General features: G+C 43.6%; 1 long non-coding RNA gene across 1 annotated transcript; it reads left to right on the top strand.

Annotated features, from left to right (window-relative positions):
- Positions 1 to 967: 967 nt before the first annotated feature.
- LOC134379582 (uncharacterized) lies at positions 968 to 2,804 on the top strand. The gene is made up of 3 exons (XR_010023807.1): positions 968 to 1,277; positions 2,294 to 2,429; positions 2,649 to 2,804. It is a non-coding gene; the product is annotated as an uncharacterized LOC134379582 (long non-coding RNA).
- The last annotated feature ends 6,755 nt before the right edge of the window (positions 2,805 to 9,559 follow it).

The raw sequence follows: 9,559 nt of genomic DNA, 5'->3' as shown, positions 1-9,559 counted from the left end.
GGGTGCAAGAGGAGCAGTGGGGACAGAGGAGGCTCTTGTGACCACTCCTCACACATACGACTTCTAACCACTACGCATTTCACGAGTGAGGAAATAGGAAGTGGGGGCTGGGGCCGGTATACTCAAGACTTCAAAGGACAAGTATTTTTGCCAAGCAGATCCCCCTGTAAGTGAAGATGCTGAAACACGTTACCTGTGTTGCTTCTTTTCTCTCAGTGTTGACCAGTGCTGTAACTCATGACATCTGCAGTCTGCTGTAGGGCTCTGCAGCCTGAAAATCAGAACAAACCAGTCATCTCATAGTCCAATGGTGTACAGCAAGGGTCAATTAGTTACCCAAATTGATATTTATGTGGGGAGAACTTAGGACAGAGAATAGATGGCAAGCCATCTTTAGATCTCTGGCAGCACCCTCAGGTTGCACAGATAAGATTAGGAAATTCACAAAGTAGTTGTGCTTCATCTCTCTTCTGGACAACACATCTAATTTTTTCCCTTAGCTTCACTTTCATCCATTTCCACTTTGTGCGGGTCTTTTATTTGCTTCCTTCTCCCTCTCATTTAGCTCTTTTGAAAGAAGAAGCTGAACAATGCTCCCAGGAAGGAAGTTAGCACTTTTTTCTGGGCATCCCCTGATTCGAAGGTAGAAATTCCCAGGTGTCTGCAAGAACACCTGACCACTTGGCTGTGCCTCAAGAACTGAGATCAGGAGGCTTGTGCCCAGGGAAGGAAAATAACCAGTTGGATCAGTGGGCAGGAGATGGGAGCATAAATAGGGCTGAGACAAAGAGAAGGTCAGCTGTAAGTGGGTCAGGAGACCAGAGTGGGCAGAGTAGGCCCTGGAATGCTCCCCTGGGAGGCCTGCCACTGAGGATTTCAGTCCCGTGCCTGCCCCCACGCCACCCCAGGGCAGGATGACTCAGCACTTCCTATTACTATGAAAGCCAACCCCAGGAGGCCCCATCAAGGCTGAGTGCTGTTGAAACCGGACTGTACTCCTTTTGGCTCCTGGTTCTTTCTATCTCTATACAGTAAAAGTTTGTTCCAGAAGGGATGTATGTAATTCATCCCAGTATTTCATGTTGTTTTTTTTTTTTATCACTTTTTTTCCCTTGAGCCAACAGCCTGAACTGGCCAGACTTTGGGCTGGCACCAGCTGCTTTATCTGGTAGCCCTGTCACATAATAATGAACATTTACTGGTGATCACTAGGTGCCAACATTGTGTGAAGAACCTCACATGGACATCTTGTTTAATTCTCAGAAGTCGACTACAAGGTAGGTATTATCATCTCCGTTTGCAGATGAGAAAACTGAGGCTTAGAGATGTTAAATTGCTCAAGGACTGAGACTCTATCTCAAGACTTTTGACTTAGCCCATGCTCTTAACCTGTACCTACTACTGCCTGGCAGAAACTGGAAATGGTTTATTGAGATTAAACAAAAACTAGAAGGTGATCATATGCAGGAGGACATGGAGAAAATTTAAAGCAAGCAGTGGGCCAGGAAGGATGAGGAGGGAAGGACAGAGGGAGGGAAGCATACGCTATGGGCAGAAAATCAAGGTAGCTAAAACCACTGACCTTTTATGGCCATGTAAGGTCCTACCTAGAGGATTGTTTACTTTCCTAACATCTCTTCAAGGTGGACATGTTTTGTTATCTCTATTTTCCATATATGTGTTCCATGGATTTATTATCTAGATCTAGATTCTTCTAGCCACCAGGGGACAGCTGTATATTCAGTGTGACTGCAGAGGCATCTGTCATACTGTGTGCCCCATCTCCTACTCTCCCTGAAATTTTCACTATTGCAGTAACTGAGTAAGGCAGCAAAGGCGGGGATATTGTCTTCAGAAGTTGTCACTGAAATGTACATATTGTCTTCAAAACCAAACTCCATGGAGGCAAGGACTTTGTCTTGTTCACCTCCATATCCCTAGCTGTAGGAACGTAGAAGGTGATTTTTATTTATGTACTGAATTAAGAATATATAAATACATGAATTAAATAAGTGAGAAGGAGGCAAAGTATCTCTCTCCCTTGAAGACTTTTGATACTCGTGTCTTGCCGATTCATTGACTCTGCAAATTAGAGAATAGGGAGGAATGGGTCACAGGCAATATTTTTGGGTCTGTGTTTGGGTAGGATTAGGGTTGGGAAGGTTTGGAGCTTGGGGCTCCATAGTGGGAGAACCTGGAGAGCTGGTGGGTAGGGGAAACTTCCCAATCTAACTTCCTCTCCACTTCCATCAGTGTCTCTGTACTGTCCTCCCATCTTTGTCTCCAACTTCAGAAGGAGAGGCGTCCTTTTTGAAAGAAAATGAGCCGAGATGCTGGATACCGTTCAAGCTTTATTAAAGAAAGAAATCTGCCGGCTGTACTCAAAATGGAGGACAGCAGCTAACCTGGGGCGGTGGGAGCTTATATTGGTATGTTGGCACCAAGAGCTGGGTGATGTAATTCTGGGGTGGGGGTTGAGTTAGGTCACGGGGATGGAGAGTTCTACACATGCGGGAATGCCAAAGCTTTCGTTTTTTCCAAAACCATGAGGCTTCTTGTAAAAGAGAACAGGGGAGAGAGGAGGTGAGGAGGTGGACGGCACTATTTTGTACTGGGGCTTGTCTAAAATGGTGCTGGTTATGTTGCAGATCTATTACTTTTGACTTAACAAGGCTAAAGTCTCCAGTTTTGGTCTCCAACATTTTTGATCTTTCTCTCCACTGATGTCTTCAAACAAGCTCAGGTAGTTCTCTTTCAGGAAAAACAAAACAAACAAAAACAAAACCTTTTGCGATTCAGTAGTTCTTTCTAGTTGTCATCCTATTTCTTTTCTTCCATTTACTGTTAAACTTGAATAAATGGTTTGAACTTTTTATCATTATTTGTCTGCTGCCCATGAAATCTGGTTTCTGTTTCTGTGTCTACTACTTTACTAAAATATTCTCTCTTTCTCTCTGTCTCTGTCTCTTTCTCTGTCTGTCTGTCTGTCTGTCTCTCTCTCTCTCTCTGTGTATGTGTGTGTCTCTCTCTCTCTTTTGTAGAAACAAAACAAAACACTTTATATCAGACCACTAGTTGTCACTGGTATTCCTCTCCCCTCCATCCTTTTTATAAACCTCTCCCAAGTTTTAGCTGGCATATGGACACCCAACTAGAGACTACATTTCCTAGCCTCACTTGCAGCTGGGTGTGGGCACTTGGCCAAGGGATGGGGCAATTTCTGGCTTCCCTAAAGCTAACTTCTTATTCTGTCCTTCCTCTTTTCTCACTGCTAGCTGGATGCTTAGTTCATTTTGTTCAGTTATAACAGAAAAACACAAACTGAGTAATTTAGAAATGATAGAAGTTTGTTTGACTTCAGGGATCTGGAGGTTAGGAAGTCTAAGATCAAGGGGCCTCCTCTGGTGAGGGCCTTCTTGCTATGTCATAACATTGTGTAAGGCATCACATGGCCAAAGAATGTGAGAGAGCGGGCAAGAGGGGGCCAAACCCACTTTTATAACAAACCCACTCCTGGGATAATGATATTAATCTATTTGTGAGGGCAGAGTCCCCATGACCTAATCACCTCTTAAAGATCCTACCTCCCAACACTGCTGCATTAGGGATTAAGTTTCTAACACATGAACTTTGGGGTATGCATTTAAACTACAGCCCCTGGCCCCCAAAATTCATGTCCTTCTCACAATGCAGAATACATTTATTCCATCCCAGTAGTCCCAAAAGTCTTAACTCGTTCCAGTATCAACTCAAAATTCCAAAGACCAGAGTCTCATCTAAATCAGATATGGGTGAGACTCAAAGCATAATTCATCCTGAGGCAAATTTCCTTTATCTGTGAGCCTGTGAAATTAAACAAGTTATTTATTTCCAAAATATAGTGGTGGGACAGGTATAGGATAAAGGAGAAATAGGAAAGAGAAATAGGTAAGAGAGAAATGGGCAAGAAGAAAGGGGTAATTGGTCCTATGTAAGTCCAAAGCCCAAGAGGGAAAACAATATTAAATTTTAATACTGGAGAATAATCTCCTTTTACTCCATGTCCTGCATCCTGGGCACAATGGGGTGGGGGTTGGGCCCCCAAGGCCACAAGCAGCCTTGTCCCTATCTATGGCTTTGCTGGGCTCATCGCACACAGCAGCTCTCACAGGTTGGTATCTCATTCCTGCAGCTCCCCCAAGCTGGTGTTGCATGTTAGTAGCCCTATAGCTCTGGGGTCTCAGGACAGGCCCCACTCCCACAGCTCCACTAGGCATTGCCCATTGGAGGCTGTCTGTGGTGGCTCTGTCCCTTTGACAAATCTCTGCCTGTGGTCCCAGCTTATCCATGACATCCTTTGAAATCTAGGTGGAGAAAGCCATACCCCCACAACTCTAGAATTCTGCACACCTGCAGACCTAACACCACAGGGATACCACCAAGATTTGACACCCAGGCTCCCTTGAATCATACCTGGGATGATTGAGGAGATCTGTGCTGAAATGCAAAGAGCAGAGACTTGAAACAGCCCTGGCAGCAAGCCCCAAGATCCTGAGGGTGCCATAGGCCTCTTTTTTGACATATGTCCTTCCCCCAGGCCTTGGTACTCTGGGCCTATAATGGGAGGGACATCACCTGTAATCTCCAAAGTGCCATTGGGGTCATTCTCCTCTTCTGATGAATAGCCTTTGGCTTCATCCTATCCATACTAATCTCCTTCTCTTAGGTCACTTGGCCACACCCTTGGTTTCCTCTCCTGAAAATATACTTTCATTCTCTACATGGCCAGGCTGCAAATTTATCAAATCTTTCTGTTCTGCTTCTCTTTTAATCATAAAGTCCATCTTCGAATAATAATTTCTCTCTGCTCAAATCTTACTATATGTGGTTAAAAGTAGCCATGCAGCTCCTTTAATATTTTGCTTAGAGATATTTTCCACCAGATATCCTACTTCATTGCTTTTAAATTCTGCCTTCCATAAAACCCTCGGGCATGGACACGATTCTGCCAAATTCTTTGCAACTGTATAACAAAGATGGCCTTTACTTCAGTTTCCAATACCTTGTTCCTCATTTCCATCTAAGACCTCATCAGAATGGCCTTTACAATTCATATTTCTACCAGCATTCTAATTACAACCACTTAATTGCTAAAAAGTTCCAGACTTTCCCTGAAGTTCTTTTCTTCTGAGCCCTCACCAGAATCACCCTCAATGTTCTGTTCACAACAATCTAGGCTTTTTCTAGCCTGTTCCTCCAAATTCTTCTAGCTTCTACCCATTACTTATTTCCAAAGCTGCTTCCACATTTTCAGGTATTTGTTATAGCACGAACCCTACTCCTTATATTAATTTTCTTAGTCCATTTTGTGCTGCTTAAACAGAATACCTGAGACTGGGTAATTTATAAAGAACAGAGATTTATTTTTTACAGTTCTGGAGGCTGGGAACTTCAAGATCAAGGGGCCTGCATCTGGAGAGGGCATTCTTGCTGCATTAGCATATGGTAGAAGGTGGAAGAGCAAGAGAAGGTGAGAATGAAAGAGCAAGGTGGAACTTGCTTTTATAACACTCCCACTCCAGTGATAAGGACATTAGTCCATTTGGAAGGCAAAGCCCTCGTGACATAAACACCTCCCATTAGGCCCCACCTCCCAACACTGTTACATTGGGTATTAGCTTTCCAACACATGAACTTTGGGGAATACAGTCACACCATTGCAAAAGCAGTCTTGGAAATTGGTGTTAAGATGGCAGGGCTGGCATATTGATGACAGCAGTGCTGTTCTGCAAGCTCTTGACTAAGTACCTCTGAATCTGTACATGGGAGAGAAATAAACTTATGCTGTATTTTCATCATTCTATTTTGGGGTCCCTTTGTTACAGCAGTTTCGCAAGTACCCTAATGAACTCCTTTATTTCTTACTTTAAAAGTAATACTCAGTCATTGTGGAAACTTAACTTGATGATAAGTAGAAAGACAATAACACAAACAATTCCTACTGATCCTCCTACTTCTCTGTTTAATTATTCTTAGCAACCTGTTTAATTACCTTCTTTTCTTTCTCTTACCTGCAAGGTTGGGCGTATGCCCAAACTAAGTTCTCTACTCTCTTGTCTCTCTACACTCTGTCATAGAGAATGACTCATGTAGTGATTAATTTAGCCCTTAATTTGTTCATTCATTCAAACAATATCTACTCCCAAAGAGATCACAGGCTGGAGAGGAGAGGGAAAGGTAGATATAAGCAAGTCCTTGTAACATAGTGTGTTGAGTGCCTTGGTGAAGCACTGCAAGGGGGCTCACAGAGGGCACCTAACTGGCTTAATGGGAGTAGAGGAGTGGATGTCTATGAAGCCGCCCTGGAGAAGGTGAGCCTGGTAAAGGGAAGTGGAAAGGTGGAGGAATGAGGGCAAAGGGAGGTGATTCCAAGCCAAGAGCTCAGGCAGGCACAAAAAAAACCTGGATGTGAGAACTTCCAAATTATTTGCAAGGAACTATAGGAAGTATGGTGTGGATATGTGAGAATTGCAAGGCAGGGATGTTGTGAGCTGAGAGTGGAGAGGAACATGGGATGAGGTCATGGAAGCTTTGCTTATCATGCCAAGGAGGCTTGGGCTTTCTTCTGATGAGGCTTTAATGAAGGGTACATGAAATGGTCAGATCTACCTACAGATAAGAGTATTCTGGGTCATTGGGTGAAGGATAGATTTCTGGTAGGTAAACAAAGGTGGAAATAGGGAACCAGTTAGGAGGCTATTTGCAATGGAGTAGTTAAGAGGTGGTGACAGCTAGATCTAAGGTATTGGCATTAAGAATGAAGAAAGAAATATACCTGAGAAGTATTTAGGAAATAACATGGGCATAGCTTGGTGACTGAAGAGGAAATAAGAGGAAGGGTGAGAGATGACTCCTGGGGGTCTAGCTTGGGTGGCTGGCTAGATGGGGGTCACAGTATTAGTGTTTTAGCTATCACCTGTTCATGAAGTGGTTTATTGTGAAGATAAGGAAGCATAACCTTCAGCACCCCTTCCTTCAATGGGCCATTCAAAGGCTTTGGGAGGGCCCTAGTCATTTTGCATTCTTAAATATGTGTTCTTTTTCTTAAGGAGTGCCCACACCCTCTTTAAGCTGGTATAAGCTGCAGACACACAATGCCTGAATCCTGCCCATCCCCTTTCAAGTCATCCTTCTTATTACCACCACATTAATCTTTCAAAAAAAAAGTTGACATCATGTTGATCCTCTCCTCAAATGCTATTGTCACCATGTCAACGGCCTTTATCAACTTGACAAGTTTACCTCTGGGTTGCCCTTTACCTCCTCTTCTCTAAAGTTTATCTCCCAACAAATGTGTGTAGTTTCAGAAAAATATCTTTAGCCTGTCTGTCAAAGAGCAGGGAAGTCATTTTCACATGTTTAAAGTCTTTGGCCCTTGAAGACCCATCTACTAATAGAACTGCTCTAGTTGGGATTACTGTGTTGAACTTTCTTGCTTACCACCCATCTTCTTGCTTTGCTTTTATACCAGTTGTGGCTTTTCTACCTTAAAACACTTGTCTAGTCTCAGACTTGGCCATTCAGTGGTGAGAACAATTTGGATGTCTCATACCTGCAAAAACCATCTGGCATGTGCCAACATCGTGCTTTATTGTGGCTATGGGACACATCCAGCTCGTGACTATACATTAGAATTCTGTTTTTGATAATGTTAAGACAAAGGCAATTTGCACTCTAGAATGTTCATTCTGAATTATAAACTTTTGTACATTAGTTATTAAACAGTTCCAATATCTAGACTATGACCGGCTGTCACCTGCAGTCATAGAGCTGTTTTGGACCATTTCTTCATCTGAAAGAACAGTTGTCTTCATCATTGTTTGCTGCATTCCTGCCTGATAAATGACCTCTGAGAGTTTTTCTGCTATCTGAGCAGGTGCTACTCTGGGTATGAAAAATCTAATTTTACTTTCTAAGTTTTTTCCCCATAATGTCCTGTCTGCTTCCACAGATTCTCACTCAGACACTAAAATGGGGCTCATAATATCAATTTATTATCTCAGCAATCTTAATAAACAAGGCAATCTTACCATGTTCTTTTTTCTTGAGGGTGAAGGCAGACCCAGCCTCTTTTTAAGAAAGAACATACTGTACAATCTCATGTTACAAAAAATGCAGACTGGTTAAATTTCCCACCGTCAGTCCTTCATTTTTTCTCATAAGAGGATTACATAATATGAGGAAAGTTGTTATAGAAATAAAGATAGAATGTTACTATTAGAAGACACCTCTGAGCCACAGAGCAGTGCTGATGTTTCAACCCGGTCTCTCTCAGATCCTTTCTTAGCCTCTTGGTACTTCTTCAGTCTCTCCATGTCTGTTACACATTGGCAGTGAGGTTGCAGAGCCCCTTCAATAAAGGGACTTCGAGCTGCCATCATCGTTCCACAGAGGGAGTTATGAGCCAAAGAAAGCAAAAATTTATAATCCTAAACAACACAGAACAGATGCAACCTAGGGCAGATGGAGGGTTTGGGAGCCCAGTTCTTTTTTGGGAGAATACTGTTTTCTGTATTTTAATTCTCTTCTGTTATCTCAAGCCTTCTGATCTTTGGGGTGCTTTGGGGAATTCAGGGATGGGCTGTGTCAGTGCTTGGAGTAAAGCAGAAAGTGGAACCTGGCAGCAGCCTGGGGACAGCAAGGGATGGCCTTGCGAAGACTTGAGGGGACAAGCAGATGCCAGGGCAGATTGTGGAGCAGCAAGTGTTCCTTGAGGGTTCTCAGAAGCACCTAGGAAGGAGAAACCGGTAAAGACTAAGCTTCTTTTTGTCACACATAACTTGAGCTCTGATCCTTGTTGCCCTTGGAAGACTGGAGACTAGAGAAGTCTTTAACATGTGGCCTACCTGGAATAAACACTGAGGAGCCCATGTCCAGGATGGGGCTAATATCCTATCTCATTTTCACATGCACATTCACTCCTAGCTGCCCTTCATCCCTTTTCTGTCTCTGTTCTGCTTGGGCTTGGCTAAGCAGGAGGGGGCAGACTAGAAGGTATTTTATAGAAAGGGAGCCAGGATGATGTGAAAGACCCACATCACTGTGTGTAGCTTGATACCACACCCCACCCCCCGAAGCAGCCCTGGGTACTCATGTGGCCTGGTGCCTGAAGCAGAGGATTCCCCTGGCATTCTGTTTGCTATAGGTCAGCATTGTGCCCCCAGCTATTTGATTCAGATGCTCCCTCAAAGGCTAATAGGGTTGGGAGGACCATTCCTCAGAATCCCTTCAGCTCAGTGTTTTCCATAATCCCTGAGATGGATGGGACTTGTTCATTTGTTCTTTCCTTTTTTGCTCTTTCCTCTCTCATCCTTCCCCTCCCCTCCCTCCCACCTTCTTTTCTTCTCATGTCCTTGATCCTCAGTCATTTTCTGTTCATTGTTTTTCAAGCCATGTGGCTGCTGCTACCAGTGTCCTGTGTTCCCTGTTGTGGCCAGAAATCTGCTTCCATCACTAGTGGCTTTGCAGGCACAAAGGGAGCTAAGCAAGCTTAAGGTTAGGCCAGGAGGTTACCGCTTGG

The sequence above is a fragment of the Cynocephalus volans genome, chromosome 6 (genome assembly GCF_027409185.1).
Source record: "Cynocephalus volans isolate mCynVol1 chromosome 6, mCynVol1.pri, whole genome shotgun sequence".
Lineage (NCBI taxonomy): Eukaryota > Metazoa > Chordata > Mammalia > Dermoptera > Cynocephalidae > Cynocephalus > Cynocephalus volans.
This window is presented reverse-complemented; position numbering and strand designations above follow the sequence as displayed.